A 26,172-nucleotide genomic window follows, 5' to 3' on the forward strand; every position below is an offset into this window, starting at 1 on the left:
CTATGGATGGTGGCACCATCACACTACAAGGTGTGCCACAGGGACACTTCTAACACCTGATCCATACCGTTATCGTATATTCCGGCGTATAAGATGACTGGGCGTATAAGACGACCCCCAACTTTTCCAGTTAAAATATAGAGTTTGGGATATACTCGCCATATAGGAAATACAACCCGGCGTATAAAACGACCCCCGACTTTTGAGAAGATTTTCCTGGGTTAGAAAGTAGTCTTATACGCAGGAATATACAGTATTTCTTTGTATGTACAATTTAGCTGCTCCAGGCTGTTAACCTTCCTCTTATTACATTCTCCTACATTGTTGTTGTTTAGTCGTTTAGTCGTGTCCGACTCTTCGTGACCTCATGGACCATAGCACGCCAGGCACTCCTGTCTTGCACTGCCTCCCGCAGTTTGGTCAAACTCATGTTCATAGCTTCGAGAACACTGTCCAACCATCTCATTCTCTGTCGTCCCCTTCTCCTAGTGCCCTCAATCTTTCCCAACATCAGGGTCTTTTCCAAGGAGTCTTCTCTTCTCATGAGGTGGCCAAAGTATTGGAGCCTCAGCTTCACGATCTGTCCTTCCAGTGAGCACTCAGGGCTGATTTCCTTCAGAATGGATAGGTTTGATCTTCTTGCAGTCCATGGGACTCTCAAGAGTCTCCTCCAGCACCATTCTCCTACATACATGCCAACAATTGTCTGTGTGCCTTTTGTGTGTGTTATGGTTTCATTTTCACATATTAAGGGTGCCTTTGTTGCCAAACAACTCGGCTTGTATTGCATCCACTCTGCAGTTTCCTACACTAGAGGACTGTATCATAATAAAGTTTCACAGTTTGTTTCCATGGCCTCTGAAAAGTACAAACTCTGGCTGAATTTGAGGCATATTCCTGGGGTTCTGCTTGCCATCATGGTCCTCTGGGCTAAGATGGTACCATAATCTCTGGGGGTCTTGCTGATGTTCCTTAACAGTGCTTGGACCCTAAATGTAGCTTAGCAGGAGTCATCACTGTGATGCGGCAGCAAAAGAAGCTAATACAACTCTAGGTTGCATCAACAGAAGTATAATGTCCATATCAAAGGAAGTAATAGTACTGCCAGGGGCAGCATGTCCCATTTCACCACTTGAGGTGAAATGGGAAGTGCCACCCTGTTGCCACTACATCACATAGCACAAAGCAGCGACAGCAGTTTCCTCTTGGATGGGCCAGCCCTGAGTAGCACTTTATTCTGCCTTGGTCAGGCTCCACCTGGAGTCCTGTATCCACAGTTTATGAAGGATATTGACAAGCTGGAATGTGTGCAGAGGAGGGCAACAAAGAGGATCAAGGGTTTGGAAAGCAAGCCTTATGAAGAACTGTTGAGGGAGTTGGGGTGTGTTTAGCTTGGATAATAGGAGACAAAGAGGAATTATGATAGCCATCTTCAAATATTTGAAAGGCTGTCACATGGATGATGGAGCAAGCTCCCCCCCCCCCGGCTGCTCTAGAGGGTAGGAGCTGAATCAATGGATTCAAAATACAATAAAGGAGATTCCAGATAAACATGAAGGGGAACTTTCTGATGATAAGAGCTTGCCTTTACATCTCACTTCCCCCCAATTCCAGTGTAACTAAGAGAATGTTCCAGGGTATGGTCTGAAGGCACTGACCAACCCGAAACCTGCCTGAATGAGAGACTGCCTGGGGGCCAGGTGTATCCTGGCTACAATTTGTTCTCGAACTCTGATAATGCCTCCGGCCTGTTAGGATGGAGGACAGACAGGTGTGTGTGAGTGTGTATAGAAACTAGCGTATTGTATAAAGCTAAAATTTACATGGGGGGGGGTGGCCACCCCTTTGGAACTGCCCCCACACAAGCAATTTTACCTTATGGAGCCATCACACCTAAAGGATCTTACTGAGCTCTGAGAGGCTCCCCCAGTGCCCAGTAACCAAGCCCAAGAACTCTAAAGTTCTTTCACTGGGATGACCCTGCATAAAAAGAACTTTTAAGCTCTCCTTCCATGCATTTAATTCGTGTGATTTCAACCAGCCAGCCTTCAGCAGCATAAAGTTGAAATCACACATGTTAAAAGTATATAAATTTGTGAGTTATCTGCATTCATATTTACTTGGGTAATTTTTTTAAAAAGTACTCGCGTGTTGTGTAAATTCGTACTTTCATTTTCTCCCCTTTCTTTTAAATAATTATATGTGAGCAACAGATGGGTTGGATCCACATCTGTCTGTGAAGGTGGAAAGGGAGACAAGATTGAGGTGTATGGAGTGCTAGATGATCCCACTGCACACTGTTTTTTGACAACTGATCCTTGAATGCTATCCCTGGCACCTTCATTCATTCATAGTTTCCTGGAGCTCATTCATAGCTCTTTTTGTTGATCCTGCAGGAGGAGTGAGGCCCAATCTGTCCAAAAGTAACAGGGGCCTGGGGAGGATGGATGGATGAGCCTTGCAGGGAACACCTGTCAACAAGACATCTCGGTTAATTCATACACAAAAATAATACGTTAATATAGTGGCCAACTAAAACAGAGGGCCAGGCCCCTCTTGCTGAAGATAAATGAGCTGAGGCTACTAGAGGCAGAAAAGGGATCAAGGTGATGATGGGAATATCCGGAACATTCCACTTCTGTTCTAACTCTGCATCCAAAAAGGCAGTCTCGCTTCTGAAAGTTATACACAACCGGAAAAAAATCAGGAAAGAAATGCTATCCATATATATTTTATATGGTTGTATTTTATAACCATCAATGTGCATGGCACTCTGCTGAGCAAATGTAAGCTTGAGGAGGCAGGAGCATGTCTTTTTTTTTACGTAAGCAAAAAAGACAGCCCCCTACTCCACGAACTTACAATTTCAGTTTGAAAGTGGAAGAGAAAAACAGTGTGCGTTGGGAATGCAGTCATTTGTCACCTTTTCCACAAGCAATGTTCCTACACCTTTAACAGCAACCTACACACATCAATTTATCAGGCTAAGTTTATTGCAGCACGGAGCTAATTGGGGGAAGCTTCATCTGCTGAATGTAAGCTGCTTTTAGAAGCACAGGAACAGGGCCAGTTAAAAACAGTGGCAACATAAAGAGCAGGGGAGCGAGGAGAGGAGAGGAGAGGAGAGGAGAGGAGAGGAGAGGAGAGGAGAGAGAAAGGACATTTAACTGCCCTTAACAGCAGCTTGACATGGAAATTTGTCAGGTGAAGCTTTTCCTGGCATGCAGATCAAGTATGGGGGGGGGACGGATGGGGACCTTTATTGTTAAATTTATGCTAGGTTGCTGTTAAAGGCACAAAAGCAGAGAGAATTTATAAAGTGGCAACTATATATGTGATTTTTAAAAAATCAAAAGTAATTTCCAGTGTTTGGCCTCACTACCCTGTAAGGTTTATTTCTTGTTGTTCTTAAGTACTGAGCAAATGTTATTCTCAGAGGTGTGACTTGAATCTGAGTTATTGCTATTACCGCCAAACTGCAATTTTAAACACTCTTTGAAAAACTATCATGGCTTATCTCAAAGAACTGTGGGCATCTATATTTATTTTATATATAATTTATATTGTTCTATTTGGAATGTTGTTGTTGTTGTTGTTTTAAAAAAGTAACTGTCATGGCTTTATTTGAGCCATTGTGATGTAGTGGTTAAGAGTTCTGGACCTGGGACCTGGGGGTTATTAAGTAGTGAGTGGACATACCGGACGACACAGCAATTTCAACAAGTACTGTAGTCCTTTATAAGTGAGCAGGAAATGAACTGAACAGCTCAGCTGGCCTGCTTTATATAGGCAGCCAGCTGTCAACATTGTAACAACAACAGCCCAGGGTTTCCTTCCTAAATTAACTGACGTGGACCTGAGTGAAAACTATACACAATACCCCTGGTGGCCAGAGTGAGAATTTCAATACATAACAGGGGTCTAGGGTTCAAATCCCTGCTCAACCACAAAACTCAATGGGTCATCTTGGGCCAGTCGCAGTATTCCAACCTACCTTACTTCACAGGGTTGTTGTGAGGATAAAATGAGGAGGAGAACTATGTGTGTTATATTGAGCTCTTTGGAGGAATGGCATTGGATAACCTGCTGTGGTAAAGGTAAAGGAGCCCCTGACCATCAGGTCCAGTCGTGTCCAACTCTGGGGTTGCGGCGCTCATCTCACTCTATAGGCCGAGGGAGTCGGCGTTTGTCCGCAGGCAGCTTCTGGGTCATGTGGCCAGCATGACAAAGCTGCTTCTGGCGAACCAGAGCAGCGCATGGAAACGGCGTTTACCTTCCCACCGGAGCGGTCCCTATTTATCTACTTGCACTTTGATGTGCTTTCGAACTGCTAGGTGGGCAGGAGCTGGGACCAAGCAACGGGAGCTCACCCCGTTGCAGGGATTCAAACCGCCGACCTTCTGATCAGCAAGCCCTAGACTCTGTGGTTTAACCCACAGCACCACCTGGGTCCCTTTGACTATACCACCTGCTGTGGTACCTTATGGTAAATGCCGGATAAGGAATTAAAGACATCTGAAGGGCCACAGGTTCCTTGCCCCAGCCTAGAAAAACCAGGCGCCACTGAGGAGAGAAGGACAGGTTTGGTAGAGCTTGTCACACTTTACAGAAGGGCAGGCAGGCAGCTTCAGAAAACTCCTTTCTCCATCAAGGTTTGCCTCCTTTTTGGGTGGGGGCACGCTTTTCAGGTTTATTGGTCACTTGGGTGACAAAATTAAAGAACGTCGTTTGATCCGCTAAAGTAAGCAGCCCGTGTTGGAATAAATATCATACAGCTTTGAAGGAGAAGGTGTGTACATGTGTATATTTGGAGCGTGGGTAGAAAAGAGAACTTATTTCCTCAGCTTTAAAAAAGAAAAAAAAGGGGGGGGGAAAGCTTATTATGACGAAAACTTTTTTTTTTGTTGTGGCTTAAATAACACACTCCCGCCTCCTGCGTCTGTGTAAAGGAAAAACAATTCAGAAGCTGGAAGCCACTCAAGAGAAAAGGAGGGGGAGAGAGAGATACTTAAAAAAAATATCAACCAGCCAACCCAGCCCTCCTGAGCTGAATTCGCCCGTCCAAAAAAAGAAAAAAAGAAGGAGCTTGTGAAAAGCTCCTAGCTCCCTCCGCGCGCTCATTCGTAGCCCTGGCTGGCTGGCTGTGCCCGGTCCTCCTCGCTCATTCTTCTTCACCTCCTCCCTCCCTCCCTTTGCTATAAGGTGCCTCTTGAAGCCCTAAGGAGCGGGGCAGCAGCTGCAGTTCCCATGGAGTAGCAGACTCTGCCCTCGAGAGCAACTTCGCAAGTGCCTGCCCGGTCTCTCCTGCCCCCCACTTGCCGACCTGAGAGAGCCCCCCCATCTTCTCTCCACTGCCCCACCCCACCCCAAGGTAAGGTGCCTCCTCTTTTCTCTCTGTCACATGTTGAATTTCACGTGAGTTATCTGTATACAGTATATTTATTTCCTTCAGGGACCAGTGATTTGCCTGGTCTGCTTTATGCACAGGCAACTTTATACTTTCTCCATCTCTCCTCTCCCCCATCTAAAATATGTTCTAATTTTAATACATAAATAAATCCAGAAGGTATTTTAAAACTCTTTTTCTCACACTCATTTCCCCTTCTTTTTCTTTCCCAGTAAAATGCGTTGTGAGTTTGTTGCTGACTTTTTCCTCTCCTTTTTTACTATTCCGCTGAGCCAGCTTTAAATATCTGGGGCATATTTATCTATTTTAACTAAGGGTGTGGGGTGTTCGTATGGTATGTGTGTGTTTGTGTAGAAGTTGAATGTCCAAGGGGAGTCTCAAAATTCAGTTGAGTTCTGATAGAGAGAAGTTGCCGGGTTGATAATTTTACCTGCACCCCAACAATTTTTGTTCTTGTGTTTTGCTGTTGATTAAAAAATTAAAAAGAGAAAATTTGAGCTGGTTACACTTTTTATAGTCTGATAGGCAAATCAAGTCAGGAAGTGCTTTGCTAAATTGAACTCTCCCAGTCCTAGGCAATGTCGATAATTTAATGCTAATAATGAATAATAAGCAGATTAGAGGGAGTTTGTTCATGACAAGCAGCTTTGCTGTAAGCAAATGTTTAATAAATCATAAGGCCAGCAAATTCCACAGATTTTTTTTAGTACTTGTTTAAAAGCAACAGCAACCCATAACACTGGATCTGTCGACAAGTGGCTCGGACCAAAAAGGGCCACAATCCAGTGAGACAGTCTCCCCTGTAAGCACTATGTATGCAAATGAATAAATTTCCCTGGGGCTTACGCAGGAGAACTTCCCACTGAAGGATTATGCCCTGAAGTCTCTGCATTGCTTGCTGAAGTTTCTAGCATTTGGATGCTAACACAACAAACAAAGCTGGAATCCCAGTTTCTTCTGCCAGCCTTCCAAAAATACACGACAAGTGTAACTTGTTTGAATCGGGTTGTACGGTGTCAATTGTATGGGGCTGTATTGAGTAAGGGTGTGTGGACTCTTCAGAGCTATGTGGGGTATTGGTTTTATAAAGGCATTCAAGAGGAGGTGGGTAGAGTAAACTTATATAGGACAGGAGAAAGCTCCTTTTAATGTAACCGTGAAGGTTAGATTAATGTATTTTTGTTGAGTATATGGAAAATGGGTTATAGATTTATGGACATGTCATTGTGCTATGGAGCTGTGGTTTTTGTGGAATAAGGATTGCTTCTTAAAAATATGACATAATTTGCCAACCTGGGTTCCTGCCCTGTATGGTGGTGTTGTACCATGACAATGAATGTTGAAAGGCTCAGGAGACGTCTGCAGTGGCACACTTGATTTGGTGGTGAATTTAACATCTTACCTTTCCCATTTGCATATGAATTGCCGCTTGGAATAGATGCAATTTCATAGCATTGTTTAAATTTCTAAAATAGTTAAATGCCAGGGGATCAAGTAAACCTGAATATTGTTGCTTGTAGTTACTCCCTAATGAGAGAATTCAATTCTTTCTTTGCACATAAATTATTTTCCTTCATAAATACATCATGTATTTGAGACTTGGCACTGATTCAAATTCAGCTGTATTTAATACAATCCTGGTTCGAAGAAAGGGTTTTGGATTCTTCCCTTTCAATCTACAGCAGAACAAAATGTGCAGAGTCAGGAAGCTGGCATTCATTCATAGATGGGGGAATATCATCCACAGACAGAGCCAATCTTGCTACTAGGCCTTTTATTGCCCAAATTCATACCACATACTTTTTTGTCTATTTCTCAGTATAAGGAAAGTGTGAAATAGTGCGATTTGAGGAGAGATGAATTCTTTCCCATTCCTCAAAATGTAGATTTCTGTTGTTAGCTTCACTAGCACTTCAGTGGGATTGGCTACTCTCCTCCTCCCACTCCATATGGTGGGCTTCTTCTTCCAGGGAGATTTGCCAGAGTCTTTGGGTATCTTCACATTACCGCTTACTCCGCATCCAGGGTGCTTCCACTGCTAATTGTTGAAGCTGCACGTTCGCCACAATCCACATTGATCCTGTAGTTTCTTGACAAATACTGCTTTTTGATGTGTGTTTTATTCAAACAAGCTTCAATCTAATTAGGAAGCTGAATGTGGAGTAAGCAGTAACATGAACGTACCATGACAGTTCATTGTGCAGGGGCAGATGAGCACATGCACACAGATGACAGCCTAAAGAATAAGCAGTTCTGGGGTGGGTGTGGGTTACAGAGGCGTGGAAACTAAAAAGGTCATGTGCGTTGGGTGAAGACATCTCTGCCCCCTCTGTGATGTGAACAACTCCATGCAAATGTGGCTTGAAAAGCAAACGGAGGGGGTGACCTCGCTGCATTTCAAGCCACTAGTATGAACATACCCTTTATTCTGAGAAAGTCGAAGACAGTTAATTGACATAAGAAGAGCCTCTCTGGGTCAGACTAAAGCCCCGACTAGCACAGCATCTTGTTTCCCACAGTGGCTAACCTGCTGAATTTGTCTAATCCCCTTTTAAAGCCATCTTTGTTAGTGGCCAAATCTTGTGGCACTGAATTCCATGGATAAACTATGTGCTCTTTGAAGAAGCACTAGCTCCATCAGCAAGACAGCTTTTAAAAGCTGAGAGGTACGTCACTGCTGGCTGATGAACTGGGCTGAAGTACTGGGCTGAAGTAGAGATTGCCACCGAGTGTTTTTCTAAATTCATTTTTTTGTTTTGTTTACGCTATAAATACAGTTCTGGGGTGTAATTTCCTCTGAGCTTTCTACCAGAGGAAGTTATCAGAACTTAGAGAGGGAGAAATAGGGAGTGTGTGTGTGTGTGTGTGTGTGTGTGTGTGTGTGAGATAAATAAATGAACTATAGTCAGAAATCTAGTCCTGCTGTCACGGGGTGATACATGTATCACAATGTGGGGCCGAGAGTAACGAGAGCTACAAGAGGCTTGGGAGGCTGTGCTTGTACATTGTGTAGAGACCAGATCCTGACACCTGGCTCCTTTTTCTTGCCTTTTGAAAGCATGGAACTCCACCTCCCTGCAAAATTTGGCAGCATTGCCAAATAATGCAAGCATGTAAAACACTTCTAATTCAGGAATATTTACTGAATTCTAAATCACTGTCCTGAAGCAATACTCATTTCTTATGTTTTTATAGAATTCCCAGGTAGGAACATTACTGGTTAGGCAGTTTTAGAAATATGGGCCTGAAAGCGCAACACTATGTGTGTCTTCTCAAAAGTAAGTCACATTGGGTGGTATTGAACTAAGTTTTATTCAGAGTAGACCCATTAAAGTCAATGGACCTAACTCAGTCATGTTTATTAATCGTAATGGGTCTAACTTGGAGTAAAACTTAGTTGAATATCATCCATTGGGTTCAGTGGAACTTATTGACAAGAAGGTGCCTATAGAACTGTCAGCCTTTAAAGCATTTAGTAAGATGACAGTTCGTTTTGTTGCCTTAACATTTGTCAACAAGACTTCAGTATGCCTCAAAACATTTTCAGTATTTACATTTTGGATTTTTGTAAAAAGAAGAAAGTGGTCAGTTTGTGATGAATTTTATTTCATTTCTAGTTAAGTGACATGCTTGACTACTAATGGCAGGGGTACGGTATTATACATGTCATCTGTATGTGTGTGGAGTTGTCCTGCTTCTTCTTATTATTGTGACATATTGCTGGACTTTTCCAGACACTGGGGAAAAACGAGTTACAGAGATGTAGTCTGTCTACAGGTTGAGAAGGTTAGAAGGGAATATGATGGCTCTCCTGCCCAGGTTGCTAGATGTGTCAGAGGAATATAAGAAGCTGCCTTATACTATTCAGAATGTAGACCCATCTAGCTCAGTATTATCTACACCTGACTGGCAGCAGCTCTCCACATTTTGAGACGGGAGTCTTTTTCCAGACCTATCTGGAGGTACCAGAGATTGAACCTGGAACCTTTTGGATGCAACATACGTTCTCTTCCACTGAGGAACAGCTCCTCCTCATTTCTCAAGGGGCCTTGTGTAGACTTACTGACCTCTCAAAGAATGTTCTCCAGAATTATAACTCTGTGTCTTTTCTTTTTTATTGTTGGATTTACCTCGCCTTTCCAGTTTGCGACTTGCAATCTCAACACCAGGAAAGTTTGGGAATCTAGTAAATATTTCTCCGTTACGACCTTTTGTTACATTACATGGCAGATAGCCCCCTGTTTTTGGCACTCCTGAAGCATCAATAGCAAAACCATGTTGAGAACAGTGCCACATGGAATGTTACTGCAAGAAACTCCCGTCAGTTTGTGGGCTGGAATATTAACTGCCTTCTGTTTCTGTTTCTGGAGGGCAGCAAGAAAAAGAATACATTATCTTTACTAGAGAAGTACAGAAGTAAATCTGAAAGACTCAGCATCATATTTTTTTTAATGATCGAAAAGATGTATCAAGTACATTTTGAGAAGGATATGTATCTGCATACTTAAAATATAAAGTGATTCATTTTTCCCATTTAGATGGTATGAGCTTTCGTGTGCATGCACACTTGCATGCACACGAAAGCTCATACCAAAATAAAAACTTAGCTGGTCTTTAAGGTGCTACTGAAGGAATTTTTTTATTTTACTTCGACCCAGACCAACACGGCTACCTACCTGTACCCATTTAGATGGCGAATGTTATATTTCCGCATGACAGATAGAGGCTGTCCACTTGATTCCAAGGCTCAACTAGAATTTGAACCCAGAACCATTCTTCTCCTTCTTCCCTAGTTAAACTGACCATGTTTACCTCCTAGAATCTGATGTAGTGAATTACCCACAGTTGCCTGTGTTCAGTTTCTATGATTCAGGAATAGAAAAAAATAAGAGTTGTGCTACATCAGCCTCTGTGATTGGCAAGCACTATGAGACCTTTGGATTAGCTAGGCCTGATATAAATTCTAGTCCTGCTCTTCTCTTGCTTAAAAGGCAGAACAGAACCATCTTCCTCATGGGCATAGCCAGGATTTTTGTTGGGGGGGGGCAGGACTTTGTTAGGGGAGGCAGAACCAATATGATTGGTCAGTTAGTTAAGTATTTCTACTGTTTTACTTGATCTAGGGGGCAGCTGCCCCCTGGCTACACCTATGATCTTCCTCCCTCAGCTCCAACTCCTGACCTCTGGGGCTCTGGATGGGGAAAACTAGCATGTCACTCATGGACCCAGTCTTACTTTAGTAGTTTTTGCTTCTTGGTACCTTTTCCCTTCACCCAAAAAGACTGTTTAGTTTGAAAGATGAACAAATAGGTGAACTGACGGCCTCTGTGGGGAAGGGGCCTCCAGACCTACTGCTTGGAGTCTTTTCCTTTTCCCAATATATTGGTCCTGCAGTTCACATCTGCTAGTTTAGACAAGAGGGAGCACACAGAGTTCCTCTCAGGTCACTGGCCCTTTTCATAGCCTGGACTGGCAAGTGACCCAAGCATTGAAAAGCTGGACAGGCCAGTTAAAAAAAGAAAGGCGGAAGGAAAAAGAAGAAGCAAACTCTAGCAAAGTGACAACTATTTGGCTGGCTTTTGATGGTTTTATTCTCATGGCTGATAAAGTGTATGAATCAATATAGGCGCCTACTTCTGAATGCTTTGCTCGAGTAAATATTGACACCATTGACACCCCATCCTGAGACCCCTTTGCACATCAAAATGAGGCGTAGAACTCTGGAGTGCCAATCATATATGATTTTTGTTATGGGTAAGATACTATTGAGTGTGTGTGTGTGTGTGTGTGTGTGTGAGAGAGAGAGAGAGAGAGAGAGAGAGAGTATGGAATGGAAATAAGGCACTTGGTCCTCAGTAAAGAGTACATAGCGCTGTTTGTTTTTGATCATGTGAACAGAGCTCCGGTAAAACTAAAACAGTGACATGCCTTCTCTGGCTGGGCCAAGCAGGTCAAAGGAGCAACGTCACAAGACAGTGTGAAAAGACTGTGCAAAATATATGGGCTTTCTTCCTTCCTTTTTACACTTTTTATACTTCCTTCCCAAGGAAAGAAGAAGGATTAGCATTGTCACCATGACAGCAGCCATGAAATCTGAATTGGGAGATGCCACGGACAAGTTCATGCTCCCCCTATCAGTTTGGTCAGCAGCTTCTTTTGAACATGCATGAAGCTGCATTACTCAATCTTTCTAGCCACCTGGTCATGACTGGATTTTGTTAGGGGGCCTTGCCATCGCCTGCTACTTGATCCTTTGAGCTGAAGACTTCAGGGCTTGAACTATGGAATGTTCTGCGTGCTGAATATGTACTCTAAAACTGCTATGCGCTTCTCTTCCCAGAAGAGCATGACACTCTCTTTCCCTGGTGCATGGGCTTCTTTGGGATGGTTTGAAGGGCCATTTTTGAGGAGAGGGCAATGCTTAGCAGGCCATGGCTCCTTTCCTCAAACAGTGTGATGTCCTATTGCCGGGGTGGGGAACTGAGAGTTGAATTTGGCCGTTCAAGTCTCTCTATGTTCCCCTTGGAACTCTCCTCAGGCCACACATTGCACTGGCCCTTTGCACCATTCTGTTAGTGCTTTTGCCTGCCTAGAGGGTGTTCTTGAACTCTGATAATAATACCTCCCGCTTGCCTGGATGAAGAGATGTGTGTCTAAAAACCACTGACTTTTATGTGTGTGGAATGCAGCCTACTGTCGTCGTCTTCTTCTTCTTCTTCTTTGGTGATCACTCGTAGCCAATAAGATTGTCTTCCATAAACACGGTTTTAACAATGGGTCTGTACAGGTAGTCCATCGCTCTGCTGCTTTAACCCAGATGCTGCTCTTCCGCACCTCTTTGTTTGTGTTTGTGTTTAGCACTTGGAGGGGGTTAAACAGCACCTCTCAAAGGTATGGATTTAACTCATGGTCTACTTGCTTGCTGACCCTTATGCTAGCAACTGTCTGAGATTTCAGTGGTCTCAGCTTTCTGAGAAGCTTGGAGTATAGGGCTTTACTTTTACCACCCCCTCCTTTTTTTGCATTCCGTCTCTGAGAAAAATATTTTCCCGGGAAGCCTGTTGGAACTCTGTTGCTTTTCTTTTCAAAAAGCACCATCAGACTTGCATTCCGAGAGCTGTGAGGAGTTTTGTCAAGTTTTTCGGAAAAGAAGCATGATGCTTGAAGTATGGAATTTGTCACATTTTAAAGCAGACGGAAGGAGAAGCCCCGTTCCGTGTCGCACAGGTCCTGGCTGAGCAGAATGTCCTGGTCTGTTTTTTCTTTCAGTGAAAAAAAAAAGAGAGCTACTGTTATTCTTCCTCTCTCTCTCTCAATCCCTGCGCTCCCAGCCACCATCTCTTTAAAACAAAACTTGAATATTTTGGATTATTAGTTTCCAGCCCTGTTGTGAACTGGACTACACATGGCTAGATTTCAGTAGGAAGAACTCAGTTTATCTGTACTTGAATGTCTTGCAGTTCTTTGCAGTGATTCATATATTCCATTCATGTGAAATTCAGTGTGAATGGATGCTGATGTGGTAGGCTCTGCTTGTGTATGCGTTTAGAGTATTAAAGTTCTAAATGTGCTGAAAGTTTATTCACAGTGGTGAACTCTAGGTGTTTTCTAGCCTCTATGCTTTGGCATTGCTTCAGCATAGCAAGCCTGGTCGTGAAGTCCCTCTCCTTTCACATACTAACTGCATGCACGCTCTCTTTTGACAAATTTCCAAATTGTGAGGAGAGAACTTCAGCAGCTGTTGGCTTCTGATCTCTTAGCATAGTCTTTTGTCAGCATTTTGGCCTCCCCTCCTGAGGAATGCATGGCATTATGCTTAGGTGACCCCCACAGGTTCCAGACTATGCCCTTTGTGCAGTTCACATCTAGTGTCTTAGAGCCAGCCTTTAAAAGACCACAATTTCTGGTGTACATTTATCTTCTTCCCTTTACTTCACCTTCTCAAGCCTGGTTCACATGTCACGCTAAGTCAAACCATGGCTTGGTGTCAGGACCATGCAAAGCTTGTCTGAGGCCTGGGGTGGGAGTCTTGTTAGAATAAAGCTATGAACTCAAACAAAAATGCAGCTGGTCCCTGGCGGGGTCCTCTGACTGGCTTAGCCCTCTGAAGCCCAGGGCAAGTGTACCTGGCTGCTCCCCACCCTGCATAGCCTCAGTGTTAGAAACTGAGATATGAAAGCTAGGAGCTAAATGGCACCTTAAACCTATGTTATGGGTGCAGCAACGAAATGTCCAGGCACGCTTTTTTATAACAAGACTACAAAGGCAGCTAAAATATTATGTTATTTTTCACATGTTCTGGTCCTTCCCCTGCCCACCTCCCTAATATTCTTAAGAGGGTCTCTTCTCCAGTCTTCAGAGAGTAGCTGGAAGTGGGGAAGCAGAAAAAACATCCTCCTTTCCTTCCACTCTGCAGTTTTAATCTGAAATCTTAGGTGCAGTACTGCGCCCAGAGCTCAGAAACTGCTTGCACTAATGAAATTCCCTGTCGCAAAATGCACCTACTTTGCCTCTGTGTTCACCCAAAATCAGTGGGAATCAGTGCCCAACCTGGTGGTAACAATAAACAATGCAAGGAGGGAGCTGCAGCCTAGGATAGGAAAAGGGGTGGTAAGGGAACACTTAGCTACTTTAAATGAATTCAGATCCCCAGGGCCTGATGAACTGCACTCAAGGGTACTAAAAGAGCTTGCAGATGTAATCTAAGAACCTTTATGTATAATATTTGAGAATTCTTAGGAATTTCTGCAGGTGACAAGACTTCTCTCACTTTCCATGTCTTATCCACCTTTCACCAAGAGACCTTAGAGCAATTTTCTGCATTTCCTTAGTACTGTAGTAATAAGTGTGGCTTGTGATGTGCATGCATGGATGCACTTGAATATGCACTTGTATGTGTCTGTCATTGTAATTGTAAGTCCTTCCCCACCCCATAAAAGGTAAAGCTAAAGGACCCCTGACAGTTAAGTCTAGTCGCGAACGACTCTGGGGTTGTGGCGCTCATCTCGCTTTACTGGCTGAGGGAGCTGACGTTTGTCTGCAGACAGTTTTTCCAGGTCATGTGGCCAGCATGACTAAGCTGCTTCTGGTGAAACGCAGCGCAGCGCATGGAAACGCCGTTTACCTTCCCGCCGGAGTGGTACCTATTTATCTTCTTGCACTTTGACGTGCTTTCCCCACCCATAAGGTAAAGGTAAAGGGACCCCTGACCATTAGGTCCAGTCGTGACAGACTCTGGGCTTGTGGCGCTCATCTCGCGTTATTGGCTGAGGGAGCTGGCATACAGCTTCCAGGTCATGTGGCCAGCATGACAAAGCCGCTTCTGGCGAACCAGAGCAGCACATGGAAACGCTGTTTACCTCCCCGCTGTAGCGGTACCTATATCTACCTGCACTTTGAGGTGCTTTCTAACTGCTAGGTTGGCAGGAGCTGGGACCGAGCAACGGGAGCTCACCCCGTCGCGGGGATTCGAACCGCCAACCTTCTGATAGGCAAACCCTAGGCTCTGTGGTTTAACCCACAGCGCCACCCGCGTCCCACCCCATATCCAGGCCTAATTCAAGAGTGTGAAGAGGCAACAAGAGGAACTCTCACAGTCCCAGCAGTTCCCTTTCATGTGTATCTGAGTTTGTGTAATGCTGGCTTCTTATCACGAGATGAACTTCATGCCTTACATTCTAAGTCTTCAGAGCAAAACTATCCCTGTGTTCGACCCTTTCTAATAATCCATGTTTTATTGGGTCATATGCATGCTGCATTTTACATTTCTTGCCAATGCTGCAGTACTTTATACCTCCAATATTATTAATATAGTGCTATCTATGTACATGGCATTAAGTATGAGGACAGGCCCTGCCCTGAGGGATTTACAGTTTATAAATTTACAAAGGCAGATGATACAGGACAGGGGGAAGGAAATTGAGACGGGATAAAAAGGGAAGAATATGCAGATCTTTCAATTACATGTATTAAGGCTTGGTTACGGTTTGGAATGAGGACTAGGAGGCTGTGCCAAAGGAAGAGAGACAAATGTCCCTCTTTGAAACTTTTAACAATTGAGATGTCTTTGACTATGTGTGTGTCCAATTTCAACTTTCAGAATGATGTGGAAGTACTTTGATACCCACATGAAGTTCAAGCAACTTTTTGTTTATTGTTGCACAAACTGTCACAGGATCAAGCACTACAAACATATTTTCAACATAATGTTACTGCAGATTAATTCTCTTCAGGGTTTGACTTGACCTGTGATGGGAAATAGTATGGCTAAGTTTTGCTGGGGAGTCTGTCAGTATAGATCTGTGTAACTTCAGACAAGGTTTGCCAAGGGAGAAAAGCCTACTCTGCTCCTGTGCCTGTTACAGAGCTTTGAGATGCAGAAATCAGCCAATGTAATGGAGCTTTTCATGGCATTGAGATCATCTGCTCTTTGCTCCAGATCAAACAGCTGCTAAAGGGGCATTTGTAGGAACTGGCTAAATAAATTACAGCTCTGGTTTTGACTGAAAGATGAGAGTGAGAACAAAATATAAAAAATTCCTTCCAGTAGCACCTTAGAGACCAACTAAGTTTGTCATTGGTATGAGCTTTCTTGTGCATGCACACTTCTTCAGATAAATGAGAGTGAGGTATTTGTAGTTTTTCTTGCTGCAGGGTTTTAAATCCTTGTTTGCAAAATTCCAGTTTTGAAAGGTGATAGTTCACACACACACACACATACACACACACACTTTACAAATGCTCGCTATGCAAAACTTATCCAAACATGAGGAATAATGTACCCAAACCATTTCCAAGGAAGGCATTGTGTTCAGTAAGCAGGACCTGCGTATATATATTGTACAAGGAACATAGCAAGCTGCTTTACACTGAGTCAGACCATTGGTTCATTAAGCTCAGTATTATCTACACACTGATTGGTAGTGTTTTAGGCACAGGTTTTTCTCAGCCCTACTTGGAGATGCTGGGGATCAAACCTGGGATCTTTTGCATGCAAGGTAGTTGCTTCACCACTGAACTATGGCCCTTCCCCTTCCATTTTGGCCTACAATGCCTTTCAATCCCTGACCATATTGGTCCATATTGTCTGGGGCTGCTGAAGGTTGTAAAATGCTGGAGAGCACTAAGCTGGGGAAAGCTGAAATAGACTGTTACAGGAGCTGAAATGTTGGAGAATTTCTATGGCTGATCGCAGAGTGCAAGACCCACGGTGCGCTCTCTCTCTCTCTCTCTCTCTCTCTCTCTCTCTCTCTCTCTCTCTCTCTCTCTCTCTCTCATACACACATTCTTTGCTGCCCACAAGTCCTATTGATGCAGCCACCAGTCCTGTCGCACAATGTTTTTGCCATTGAGTTGACGAATGTAGGTGCCAGCTGGTGGTACTTAGGCACCAGTTCTGTTTGGTGGCTTCTAGTTGTCAATCTGTATTCTGTCATTAATGATTTTAAGCTCATGGCAATGTCGGGGTGGAACCATAACTTATCTGTGGAAGGTACATCATATTTTAAAATGTACAAAAGATAGCTCAGATTCAATTGCATGTGCCACCAGATGGCACCATTATCTTCCAAATTCTTGTGCTGCTTTCTTACTACGGTAGGAAAGCTCTATTCTTGCTGTGCTTTGTTTAGCCCTCCAGATGTTGTTGGAGTCCAGATCCCATCAGCTCCAGCCAGCATGGCCCAGTTGTATAAGAGAGAATAGGAGCTGCACATAGTCCAACATGTGAAAAGCTGCAGGTTCTCCATTCCTGGTTTAGACAATGAAAATACAAAGGAAACTTCCTACTGAAGTCAGACTGGCAGTAGTCTTAGATAAAATGGTCTTAGGACATCTTGCTTGTGTGACCACAGATCAGACCTCTAGATGTTCAACATTCGAAGTGTGTTCTCTACTGCTGGGCTATGTCATACTCCCTGTACAGTGGTACCTCCAGTTACGAACTTAATTCATTCCGGAGGTCCGTTCTTAAGCCGAAACCGCTCGTAACATGAGGCACGCTTTTGCTAATGGCACCTCCCGCTGCCCGTGTGCGACTTCCCCTTGCATCCCGGGGCAAAGTTCGCAACAAGGGGCATCTACTTCCAGGTTAGCAGAGCTCGTAACCCACAGCGTTTGCAAGGAGGATGGTACGTAACATGAGGTTCCACTGTATAATAAGATTATTATATTACCGGTAAGATAATATATAATAAGATTATTATATAAGATAATAAGAGGCCAAGAATTTTGAGAGTTTTGCACAGGAGATAAAAAGTGTCATTTGTTTTAAGGATTTGCAAAATGCCTGTTTATTGTATGTATCTTGGAAGGTTGATTAGACATTTGCTATTTAAACCTCGCTTCCCCCCCCCCAGTGTATTTGGAACCCATTGCATGTTTTTTAAATCCCAGAATATTTTATAAGTAGCTAAATCATTTGTTTGACAACTGCTGGATGTTTATAGGCCCATAAATTTCCCTTTAGTAGGTTGAGGAACATATGATCCTGCCTTTTACTAAGTCAGACCATTGGTCCATCTAGCTCAGTGTCAACTATTGTGACTGAAACACAGGAGGGAGCAGCTTTCAATCTGACAGAAGTTTTCCCCAGCATTTTCTGGAAATGCCTGGAAGGTGGTGTTACACCCGTGACTGACCTGCTTGCAAATTGTGTGCACAACCACTGAGCAACAATCCTCTTGTTGTCTCTCGGGATTGGCACCGTTTCTTTTAATGAAGTCACCCCTACCTGACAAATAGGCTACAAGGTGAGAGTTTCAATGAATGAATGAATGAGAGCAAGTTCATACAGTCATACCTCATGTTGCGTCCGCTGTGGATTGCGTTTTTTCATGATACAAATGTGGCGGACCTGGAAGTGTTTACTTCTGGGTTTCGCTGCGTGTGCATGCGTAGAAGCGTTTTGCGCGCTTTGTGCATGTGCAGAAGCACCACTCAGGTTGCGGACTTTTCGGGGTGCTAATGGCATCCCAGAATGGATCGGGTCCGCAACCCGAGGTACCACTGTATATACAAATAGGAAGCTCATTCTCTGAGTGTCCATCCTTATATAGTAAAAAAGGCATCTATGCACAAGTGGGAGGTGTCAGCAGGCTTAGGGAACTCCAGGGTTTGCAGATATATGAAAACCTTAGGGAGGGAAGAAGCTCCAAAACAGCCCAATGAAGACTGTGCATGCTCAGTGAGCGTGGAATTGTTGCTGTTGGAGACTAAGAATGGAAACCGAGGAGGAAGAGGGCAGGTAGTGGAATGGCACTGCTGCCTGGAACCCTGAACTGGAGCATGCCACCCATAGCTGCCAAGTACCCCGTTTTCCCTGGGAAACCCCCGTATTTTCTTACCGTTTCCCGCAGGTGTCCCAAATGGCAAAATACCCCATATTCCCCTGGATTACGGAGCTCCTTCTGGTGCCGCTGCGCTGCTGATCCCAGATTTTTCAATCTGGAACTTGGCACCTATAATGCCACCACAAAGCGACATTTTCTTGCAAGTCCTACTTATAAACCCTTTAGGGTAGACAGTGATGAGCTTATGCAAACTGTGTGTAGTACAGTTTTTTGGCTGCATGGCACCAGTGCATATTTCATGAACAGAGCAGGTAGCAAGCTACAGCTGGTGGTGTACATGGTGTATAGACAAAGCTGGATTTTTGCACATCTAGATATAACAACAGTACAAACAAAAATGCACTGTGTTCATTCTCCATAAAGCTGTTTGGGTGTGTGATACAAATACAGCGTGGGGGGAACAGGAAGTTGGTGGAAATCTTTCACTCCCTCCATGAAGGAGAGTAACCCCTGCCAGAAGAAAAATATGAAATCACTTAAGTTTTGGGAGAGGAGTGTGGGCATGTGATGGTTCAGCTGCCCCCTCCCAGCCATGTTCCTTTTAACTGCCTTGCCCCACCCACTAGGGAATTTAGCAGTGAATCAGCCCTGCAGACACAGGGTAACAGTCCCTGTCGGCAAGGCTTTGAATTAGGATTTCCTTTCTTTTAAGCAGAGCATTCTTTATAGCAAAGTTAAGTACAGTAATAGCACCACCTGCTGACAGATACTTACTGCACACGGTACTTTAATGCACTTCACTTCTTTGTAATGAGCTGCCATTAATATTTTTGAAGTTTGTGGTTTATTTACAGAATATTTTGCTGAGTATTGTTCAGTTCAATTAAGCTGCAATGGCCTGTAGCTAAATAATAAAGACTGATAGGTTGATTGCCCCCTGCCCCCCCGCCCCCGCCAAACATGAGAGACAGTTGCCTTGTTTCTTTTCCGTGCTCTACAGGAAGTCTGGGCATGGCTCATTGTTTGTTATTATTATTGACAGGTTCTTTAAAGTAAAAGTAGGATTGGTTGTATACAGAAATGGCTGAGGGGGTGGATTCAGTCATTGGTAACACCCTCTTTCTGCAGAATAGAGCTAGGCATGGATGAATCAGTCCAGTTCTGGTCCATGCCACCTTTACATGTGTTAATCCATAAATCCACTCTGTTCTGGAAGTATTGTGGGAGTGTGACTCTGTGGTGCCACTTTTGGGCAGTTCTATTGGTTACTCATTAATCAGTTTTAGAAGGTAGTTATTGGGGACTTTTTGTTAAGTGGTACTGTATTCTATGCTCTATACCAGGCATCCCCAAACTGCGGCCCTCCAGATGTTTTGGCCTACAACTCCCATGATCCCTAGATAGCAGGACCAATGGTCAGGGAAGATGGGAATTGTAGTCCAAAACATCTGGAGGGCCGAAGTTTGGGGATGCCTGCTCTATACTCTTTAATATCTTCATGAAACCACAGGGAGAATTCCATATTTTGCTGAGTTGTCCTCAGCATGTTAAGTGCATGAACTATATTAGTTATTTTAATCTGATTTTAATCCAGTAGTGACAGTAGAATTGAGGGTTTTGCCACAGTTATCCATATCTTGATATCATCTAGGTTAGATTACTGCAGTCTTTAATACTGAGTTATTGGAGAATATTCAGAAACTACAGCTGGTTCAGCATACAGCAAGTAGTTTGTTAACTAGGACTTGCCAAATGGAATATATATTGCCGGTGTTAAAAGATCTTCATGGGCTTCCAGTTTGCTTCAACGTGTTGGTTTTGACCTACACAGCTTGGGACCAGCACAACTGAAGGAATCTTCTTCTCATATGAACTTGCCCTATCTTTGAAATCCTCACCTGAGAATGAGGGAGAGGAGGAGTTTGGACTTGATATGCCGCCTTACACTCCCCTTAAGTAGTCTCAAAGCAACTAACAATCTCCTTTCCCTTCCACCCCCACAACAAACACTCTGTGAGGTGAGTGAGGCTGAGAGACTTCAGAGAAGTGTGACTAGCCCAAGGTCACCCAGCATGTGGAGGAGCGGGGAAGTGAACCCGGTTCACCAGATTACGAGTCCACCACTCTTAATCACTACACACCATGCTGGTTCAGAGGTTACAGGAGTGGTGACTGGGGACAGGGCCTTTTGTGGTGTCACCACATTGTGAAATACAAATACCACCAGCAGTGACATTTATGTGGTTGTTTTTTTAAGCAGCAATTTAAAATATTTTTCTCTCTCTCAAGCATTTGATAAATGATTTATTTTATGCTGGTTTGTTGTCTATTTTATTTTAAAGGGATTTTGTGGGATATTTAGCTACTGTTCTTTGTATTTAATTGTTTTAATGTCGTAATCTGTCTTGAAAGTGGGCCACAGGGTTCTGTCTTGGACCTGAATGGATGCTCATCAGGTTTTCAGATGACACGAAACGGAGTGGTATCAGACAGAATCGAGATTTGGTTTGACCTTTACAGATTGGAGAACTGGGCCCAAACTAACAAAATGAATTTCAGTAGGGACAAATGAAAGCTTCTGCATTAGGCAGGAAGAACAAGCTGCACAAATATAAGATGGGAGACATCTGGCTTCCAGTAGTACATATGAAAATGATATAGTGACCTGATCAAGGGAGGTTATGTTCTGCCTTGTTCAGACCACACCTGAAATACTGTGTCGAGTTCTGGACACCACAATTTAAGAAGGATATTGACAAGCTGGAATGTGTGAGGAGGAGGGTGAGCAAGTTGTTCAAGGGTCTGAAAACTATGCTTTATGGGGAACAGTTGAGGGAGCTGGGTATGTTTAGCCTGGATAAGAGAAGACTGAGATGAGATATGATAGCCATCTTCAGTGCCTGGCGTGCTATGGTCCATGGGGTCACGAAGAGTCGGACACGACTAAATGACTAAACAACAACAGCCATCTTCAGATATCTAAAGAATTGCCGCATGGAAGATGGAGCGAGCTTGTTTTCTCCTGCTCCTGCTGGAGTGATAGGACCTGAACCAATGGCTTCAAATTACAAGAAAGAAGATCCCAGCTAAAGATCAGGAAGAACTTTCTGATGGTAAGAGCTGTTTGACAGTGGAACAGACTCCTTGGGAAGGTGGTGGACTCTCCTTCCTTGGAGGCTTTTAAGCAGAGGTTAGATGGCCATCTGTCATGGGTGCTTTAGTTGAGATTCCTGCATTGCAGGGGGTTGTACTAGATGACTCTTGGGGTTCTTTCCAACACTACAGTTCTATGCTAAGACTGAATTTTGCCTAAGGTGAATTTGGATGGCCTTGATTGAGAGAAATATTCAAGAGTTCTCAAGAAAAGAAAAAAGCTACAGTCGTTGCATAAATGGGTATGAGGAACCGGATGAGAAAATCCACCAGCAATGTTTCCTCATAGTGGTCAATCTGTACACCTAGGTTGTTATGTATGTATGCATTCAGTCTGTGCAGAAAACGGTGATGAAACTGAAAAAGGAGTCCCTCCCAAAATAAACCTTGTGAATGAGCTCAGCCTCTGAAATTCTCTCATTCCACAGAAGATATCTTCCCTGGTTAGAAATGGAACCATATGAAGAGTTTAATATTTATAATGTACTGAGGTTGTCCTTTTCCATAACCCCCCGTTTCTGCGGTAGAATAGAAAAGCCTTTCCCTGACTGATCTGATGTTTAAATGAAAAGTTGGGTTCCTAAGAATTAGTTTCATTTAAAACATTCTTTTCATTTTTTCATAAAGTGCAGCAAATCCACAGTGCTTACAGCAGGAATGTACCAAGAATGTGGCTGGGTAGACAGCGTATTAACTTCAATATATGGAATATCAGCGATGGAGGAGAGAAAGGAAGGGGTGAGGGTGGGAAGTGGTTTTGTTCATCTGGCAGTTGAATAAAGTTAGCTGATACAAGGTCTAACCCCTCATTAGATTTGCCCAGACAGAACCAGGAAGATTATAAAGTGGTCTGCTGCCCACAGAGCCAGCCCAATGCATTTTGCTTCTTGAAGTGAAGAATAAGTTGGTGTTTTCATCTATTCCATGTGCAAATGCAGGTCAGGCTGGCAGTTGAACCTTATTTCAATGCTGGCAATGGGACAGCATGCATGAGGACAACAACCTAATGTGGAAGCTTAGGGGAGCCACAGGGTACACAAAGCTCTGTTCACTCCTTGTCCATCTGCCACCTGAGGCAGCCACTTCAGACAGTCAACTCCAGCCCTGCCAGATTACTGAGATCTTCCTGACCAGTACCCCGTTCTGAATAGAAGAAGCTGAATTGTGCTGACTTGAACCACTGTTCCATTTAGCTCATTGTTGTCTACACTCAATTGGCTTTCAGATAGGTTTAGTATCACTGAAAGTCTGTTGTCTGAAGAGCAACATATACATTGACTATGTTCACAGTCTGCTAGGCCACAATTCGTTTTCATTATGGTTTGTTCAAACAAACCATGAATTGTCTCAGAATTAAGAAAACAAACCATTGCTTGCTCCTTCAAAAGGTTACTCCGAAAGCTTGGTTTGTTTTCCAGCTACTCTTGCATCGTCTATGCTTCTGTAGCTTGCTGAGTGTCTGGGATGGAGTGGTCAAGCAAACCATACTTAAGCTAGGCTGCTGGATTCAGAAATGACACAAACTATACAAGCTGTGGTTTGTAAACCAAAAACAAACCATGAGTTCCCATTGTGATTTGTTGGCAGAAAACAAGCCCATGGACTGAGACTGAATATTCAAACAAACCACAATTGTCTAATCAAACTACGACCTAGCATTATTTGAATTATGTTTATTTGGAGAGGTATTATCTCAAGTTATTTGTGAGCAGAACTACATGGTAACAGAGATGCTGCTGAAAAGAGTGGCCCCATGTTTTTGTTTCCTGATCTGTCCCCCACTAACACATAGTTAAAGAGGACATATGAGATCGTCATCATACAGAGAGTTTCTGTCTTCCACTTCAGTCACTGAAATGGGGTAGGGGCAGAGAAACCAGGAGTACAATAATGTCACTTCATGCATTTTATTTTATGTTTATGATGCACTTACTGTATTTAGGGTTGCCATACTTCAAAAAGTGAAAATCTGGACAGAAAAGTTGTTGAGCTGTTTGTTAGTTGTTAGTTTTTTAGTTTTGCGCCCCCCCCACCCCAAAGGAAAATCTTCAAAAGCGACACTGCTGACATGTGTTACCATACATCCGGATTTTCCTGGACATTTCTGACATTTCCGCCTGGACATTCCAGACGTATGGCAACCCTAACTTATTTTATCATGTTCTAGGTGAGAGACAAGAGATGTATGGCCGCCCTTTTCAGCTGAAGTCATACTTTTGCTGTACTGTGTAACTTTGGCTTGAAAGGCTCTACATGATTCATTATATTAAATGCAAAAAATGCTCATTTGTTTCTTTTTTGTTGTCGCAATGAGACCCACTTATCTTCCTGCTGGATTAAGTTTCCACTGTAGATATGTTTTCCTTTCTAGTAAATGGTATCTTTTGTGGAGGCAGGGGTAGAGCAGGGGGCAGAATTAAATACTTTCCTCACAAGTACATCCATTGCTGTTGGAATTGCCATGTAAACTGTGGTTATGCAAGCATCATGGACCATTGCTGACTATTATCGTTCGTGGGAGTCATGCAACTTCCCTCCCCCACTCATGGATTTTGTTTAAAAGTTTGTTTCTTTGTGGAGTATACTGGGTAAGCCCAAAGTTGGAGAACTAGTGCAGTTCTGTTTGAAAAAAGCAAAATGTAGTAAAGACTACCAAGAGTAAGCTGTTCAGTGTGCATTGCTAACCTCTCCTCCTTTATTAAGTGCTGCTGCTGCTGCTGCTGATGATGATGATGATTTGAGCCATTCAGGTTTATTGCACAAGGGAGAAAAAGTCATTAGGACACATAAGCCAACCCTGCTGAATTTTGGAGCCCTCCTGCTCCTTTTGCTGAGTGGAGTCCAGGACTTTTGCCCCAAAGTCCTGCCCTGGTAGCACAAAAAATGATTCAGGGATACAGCAGTGTTCATTTTGTTGTTGTTTAGTCATTTAGTCGTGTCCGACTCTTCGTGACCCCATGGACCAAAGCACGCCAGGCACTCCTGTCTTGCACTGCCTCCCGCAGTTTGGTCAAACTCATGTTTGTAGCTTCGAGAACACTGTCCAACCATCTTGTCCTCTGTCGTCCCCTTCTCCTAGTGCCCTCAATCTTTCCCAACATCAGGGTCTTTTCCAAGGATTCTTCTCTTCTCATGAGGTGGCAGTGTTCATTAATAGAGCTGAAAAAGAGATAAGGTCCTTGCATAGAAATTATCCACTGGCACTGGTTTTAACTCAATCCCCTAGGAAACCACACTCTTTCATTATAGTTCATTATAGTTCCATGTATCATTCTCCTGAAGTGCAAAGCTGTTCAGGCAAGTTTCTCACTCCTTTTGCAAAACAAGAAACCAACAATTTGAGCTTAGATTCTCTAGGGCAGGGATAGCCAGTTAGTGGCTCATGGAATTTTTATTCCACCCTTCCTCTAAGGAACTTTGACTGGTATTTTAACCTTGTAGCAACCCAATGAGGTTAAGGTGCGGTAAAAATCAGTTAACTCTGAAGGAAAATAACATTGTTTTTTAAAAGAGATGCATGCCTCTGTGTGAGAGAGATGCTGTTAACATCTCATTTTGGGGGATGTACATGTAATGAATGCTCTATAAGCACATGTGAGTACTTGCGCTCCATAACAGAGAAGCCTTTTTGTTAGGGGGTGCCAACTTTTTATGCACCCAGCCCACCCATGAAGGGGTTGAGCAGCATGGCAAAAGATGCCGGAAAACATAATCCTCCGTCCCTCGGTACAAATTGGCCATTCCTGTTCTAGAACAGGGGTGAGCAGGCTTGTTATCTATCAAAGATAACCAGGTGCAGAGGACATACAGTTAAAATGAATGAACGGGGTGCTCTTGAGCACATTCTGAGCCTAGGTATTTGTTTAGAATATGAGAACCATACTGAGGTTACAGTCCTTTCACACAAAAAGGTCAATGCTTGGTTAGCTTTCTTCATTTTCTAACACTCACAGTAGTAAAAATGCAGTAACAATGAAAAATGCAAAGAACATTGAATAAGGTTACCCCCAAACTGGATAAAAACAAGATAAAAATGGGTTATGGAGTTCCTAGGATACATTTAGACAAACTATGTGTCTTTTCAATCTCATATACTGTAGTCTAAGTTCTCTGATCTTAGATCAGATAAAAAGGTCAGTTATTTCAATCACTGTGTTTCTCACTGTATAATTTTTATATAAGAATTGTATATTAAGTAGACAAAGGAGATCCTTTAACCAGTTATGACAGGAGATGGGGGGGATTTCAACCAGATTTATTTGAGTATTTACATGTCACAATAAAGCAGGGGTGGGGAATCTCAGGCTCGGGGACCAAATATTT

The 26,172-nt window shown here is 43.3% G+C and overlaps 1 protein-coding gene across 3 annotated transcripts in view; it reads left to right on the plus strand.

The window, feature by feature from the left end:
- The first annotated feature begins 4,990 nt into the window (after window positions 1-4,990).
- The window catches only part of COL8A2 (collagen type VIII alpha 2 chain), a 143,878-nt gene continuing 122,696 nt past the window's right edge, over window positions 4,991-26,172 (plus strand). The window contains exon 1 of one of the 3 annotated variants that reach the window (XM_088672284.1): window positions 4,991-5,371. The gene's annotated coding sequence lies outside the window, so the exon portion shown is untranslated. The remainder of the gene's footprint in view (window positions 5,372-26,172) is intronic. The other 2 variants (XM_088672285.1, XM_088672287.1) reach the window with 2 other exon arrangements.

Source organism: Zootoca vivipara, chromosome 6 (assembly GCF_965207765.1).
Source record: "Zootoca vivipara chromosome 6, rZooViv2.hap1.1, whole genome shotgun sequence".
NCBI lineage: Eukaryota > Metazoa > Chordata > Lepidosauria > Squamata > Lacertidae > Zootoca > Zootoca vivipara.